We start from the raw sequence: 4,523 nt of genomic DNA on the forward strand, positions 1-4,523 counted from the left end.
TTATTCTCGGCGATCTCCACAACATGATCCCACTTGTAAATGCTACCAGCATGAACAACCTCTTGTGCATCTTTCGAAGAAGACATGGGTGCACCGGTTTTCTTTAATTCATCAGCAATAGATAAGGCTTGGAACGACATTCCAACCTCCTCCTCAGCATCAACATATGTAAAAGATGACAAATGGATCACCAACAATGCCTTCTCTCCACCAACAACGACAAGCTTGTCGTTCTTCACAAATTTCAGTTTTTGGTGTAGAGTAGACGTCACAGCTCCAACTTCATGAATCTATGGCCTTCCCAACAAGCAGCTATATGCCAGATGGATATCCATTACCTTGAAAGTAATTTCGAAATCACTCGGACCCATCTTTACCAGAAGGTCCACTCTCCAATGACAGTTTTTCGTCCTCCTTGCAGTTCATCGAAATATGGAGTGCCAAATTATGATTCCTGCCTTCTTCGGGAAGCTCTTCATCACAAAAACTCAAATTGTTACAAGAAGTGATGTTGGCAACTGTCATACCCCAAAATTTGCCCTCCCTTTTTGCTTTTCATCTAACATATGACTTGAAATCCATCTATACTTATTCATATTTTATTCATGCGCATCATTCACTCATGATAGATATTTGCTAACAAGCATCATATATTCAAGGTTTATGGCTAATAAAGATCAGGATTTTGGCTTGAAGATTGTGGTATAACTCATCGTAGGGGTTGAAACCCTAGTTGTTTGATTTTCTATGGACCTTAATTCCTGAGGTTTATACCATGACAGTCCTTTGGACATCCAAACCCTAATCCTTGACTTTGCTACTGTTGGATCTTGTGGTTGATCTACTATATATTTGGATGGACTTTTAAACCCTAATTATGTTCCATATCCAATGGGTGGCCTCCTAACCCTAATTTCACCTGGCTCTCCATCAGCCACGGTGTGTTTCTCTTGCTCTGCCAAACTACATCCAATAACCTCTTATTCATGGTTCACTTTTGTGGATCCTTTGGTTGAATCCATTCACCTTGTGTTTGTGTCCATTGGGTTGAGCTCAAGTACATGGCCCCACAACTTCATCTGCTTCCATTCATTCCATAATATTGCACCTGGATCCTCCTTATGCATAGTCCTAGTCCATGCCTTGTTATTTCATCTTGTCAAGTTGGTTCAAGCCCACTTCATGACATTGTCATTGCTTGGTGTTATGTCCATGGATTTGTGGTTAGATCGATTCAAATATCAATCCAATTTCATGGTCTATTCATGGATCTTTGTTTGTTCCATTTCATTTCAAGTCAATCATATTCAAGTTCGTTCACTTCAAGCTTCAATCCATTTACAAGTCATATTCAATCCATAGTCATTTCATTCAAATAAGTGCTCATTTCATTCATTCATTAGTGTATACATAGTTCATTACAAAAAAAAGGAAATAAAAAAATACATTTAAAAAGGGGGGTTGACTTTTGGTCAACTGTTGACTTTTTGATCAACTAGTTGACTAAAGTCAACCATTATACTTTTTTCATCTTAAAGCTAATTTCAAATGCATCTTACATCCCTAGTTGATTTTATGAAGTTCCCTGTTATGTAATGACCAATAATTCCACATTTTTGTATACCATGCCATAACCTTGGTCATTTAGGCTTGAAAACCATGTATTGCCATGTTTCTACTCAAGTCATTTTTCATTTCCTCAGGCCAAATATGCTATCAAAACCAAGCATGGTGCATACAGCCCAAACATACAATCTCATGCATTACATGGACATTCCTTAACCTAAAATACAAGATGCATTAATACATTATATCGCTTGCAAGCACATATACTTGGCCAGTTTTCCTATTTCCTACAACAATGCTTTACATCAGAACACCAAATATCATCATTAGGTCATGCTAGAATCATGCGCCCTACAGCTTGCCTTGCACCAGCCTCCATCAAGTCACCATGACCTGGGTTCCAAATGTCTCTCCCTGCCTGGAGCGTCACCCCACGACCCTGCAAACTACGCTCTTCCATGAGCCCTCATGCTGCAGTTTTGGCTCATCATCAAATCACCAACAATAACATCAAGATGATGGCGAACACATTGCAGCAGCATTCATCAAACCTGCTGCACAAACAACAACATCTTGCTCATGAAGCCGCCTTGCATCAACCATACACATAGAGCCTGCCAAACTGCAGCAAACACACTGCATCACAATGCAAACAAAGCAGCAATCACTTAGTCAAACCATACATCTAAGCATATAACAATGTCATCATATATATCAACAAGCCATGATCAAGAGCATCACGGCACAATAACAATTCACAATTCGTCATAACCAAACAGCAGGCCAACACCGGCAGCAAAGCCTGTAGAAATTCACTAGCAATGAAGTACAACAATTCATGGCACCCAAACAAGAACAATTAAAATATCAATATTTGATATTATTGTTGGTGATGTTATACCCCTTAAAATAGGAGATCAGGTTCCTGCCGATGGAGTATTAATCATAGGTCACTCACTTGCAATTGATGAATCTAGTATGACTGGTGAAAGCAAAAAATTTCATAAGGATTACAAAGCACCTTTTTTTTACGTCTGGTTGCAAGGCTGCAGATGGCAGTGGTACTATGCTGGTAACAGGTGGGAATTAATAATGAATGGGGCCTTCTAATGGCTAGCATTTCAGAAGATAATGGTGAAGAAACACCTCTGCAGGTCCACTTGAATGGTTTAGCCACCTTCATTGGTATTGTTGGACTCACTGTTGTTGTTATTGCCCTAATGGTGCTACTGGCCAGATACTTCTCAGGGCATTCGAAGAATAATGATGGGATAACACAGTTGGTGATGCTGGCAGGACCACAACTAGTGATGTTGTTGATGGAGAAATTAAGATGATAATTGTTGCGACCATGACGGATTTTGATCCACAAACGAGATCCCGCTTGCATTCAGCAAGTTTCACCTACATAATTTCAATAGGATAGATCAAAGCAATCTGAAACTCTGCTTCCATATAAAACCAAGCCAAACCTACAAAATTCAAAGATATTTGATATCAGTTCCAACAACATAACACCATACAAAACCAAGCCAAACCTACAAAATCCACTGAACGAACTGATTAGCATGGCCTGAATATCTATCTGCCTAACTCATTAACATCAGAACAACAATGTACTTTTCTTCATTGAGTTTTTTTAACAACAATTCAACATAACAATAGAAGGAATTTCAAAACTCGAAAACCATTAATCAATTTAACATTTCTACTCTAAGTCAATTACAATACTCAGCTCTAAATAAGCTAATTCACACTAGCCAAATCCGACAACTCACTCTAACCTAACTAATTTCATTTTTAACAGCATAACATAACTAACTTCTCTAACTAATTTCTAACTGAACAATTAAAAGAACTTTAACATCTAACTGATTTCCATTGCAATTTCACTAACAGTGTGAACTGCCCTATCGGAGATACCCGAACTGCCCAATTCAGTTAACCACTCCCAACTCTACAAATTCATATCTCACCCTCATTCATGATTTAGAGACGTGATTCCTATAAACTCATCCCAATCCCTCACTATACGCTCTCAATTATCGTAACTGTCAGAGCTTCAACATCAGAAGCTATAACTAGTTGAGCTTCGACCTTCATCACCCTCTTCGTTGCAACAAATCGCACACAAATCATTTCTACAGACTAAAGATTGGAGAAGAAGAAGACACGGAAGAATAAATGGAAGAAGATGTGTTCAAAGGAGGCAAAGCGAAAGAGAACTCACCGAGATTCCGCTGGTGACTCCGTCTTCTCCAGCAGGTAGGTGTATCTTTATATTGTTTCTCGTTAAACTTGGTGCCACGAAGTAGTTAGAAGCTTGGGATATCGAATCCCCAATCGGTTGAGCTTAGATTCTGTGTTCAGAGAGTTTGATTCGAGTTGTTGCATTTAGGGTTCGTGAGTGGAATGCTCGGGTTAGGTCGATCGCGTGAGATTCGGTTGAATTAAGTGAGGAATTCAGGTCGAGGTTATGGAGACGGAGGATCTGGTGCAAGATTTCGGTAGTTTAGGTTTCCGCCGCCGCCGGTGTTGATTTCCGGCGCGGCGGAAGGAAGCGCTCAGATGAGATGAAATTTTGAGCGGTGAATTCAGGAATGTGATAACGTGAATTTGTGGCGTGGTTCCGTGGATGGAAGGGAATGGGTCTTAGGCCCGCCGCTATGCTCTTGACACCCCCCTTGGTCCGTGAACCCTCGATGTAACCTCAGAATCAGGGCAATTGGCCCCCTGCGCCTACAGCCCAATAATCTCATTAGATTCCACTTCCAGCACCCTAGAAACGGGCATGCATCTCCCTATGCTCTAAAGGCCCATCTTCAGTTTTTTTATTGTTTTTTTACTAATTAGAAATTATTAGGAGTTAATTAGTTTTTTAGGTTAATTAGGAATTAATTAGAAATATATTGATTAGGTATTAGAAATTCATTAGTTTTAACTAATTTTTTAGAATA

At 39.6% G+C, this 4,523-nt stretch overlaps 1 long non-coding RNA gene across 1 annotated transcript; it reads right to left on the reverse strand.

Annotated features, from left to right (window-relative positions):
- Positions 1-1,664: 1,664 nt before the first annotated feature.
- Positions 1,665-4,238, reverse strand: LOC127085251 (uncharacterized). The gene is made up of 3 exons (XR_007789051.1): positions 3,797-4,238; positions 2,588-3,038; positions 1,665-2,202 (listed from the first exon to the last, which is right to left on the reverse strand). It is a non-coding gene; the product is annotated as an uncharacterized LOC127085251 (long non-coding RNA).
- Positions 4,239-4,523: the final 285 nt, after the last annotated feature.

The sequence above is a fragment of the Lathyrus oleraceus genome, chromosome 5 (assembly GCF_024323335.1).
Source record: "Lathyrus oleraceus cultivar Zhongwan6 chromosome 5, CAAS_Psat_ZW6_1.0, whole genome shotgun sequence".
In the NCBI taxonomy this organism is placed as follows: domain Eukaryota; kingdom Viridiplantae; phylum Streptophyta; class Magnoliopsida; order Fabales; family Fabaceae; genus Lathyrus; species Lathyrus oleraceus.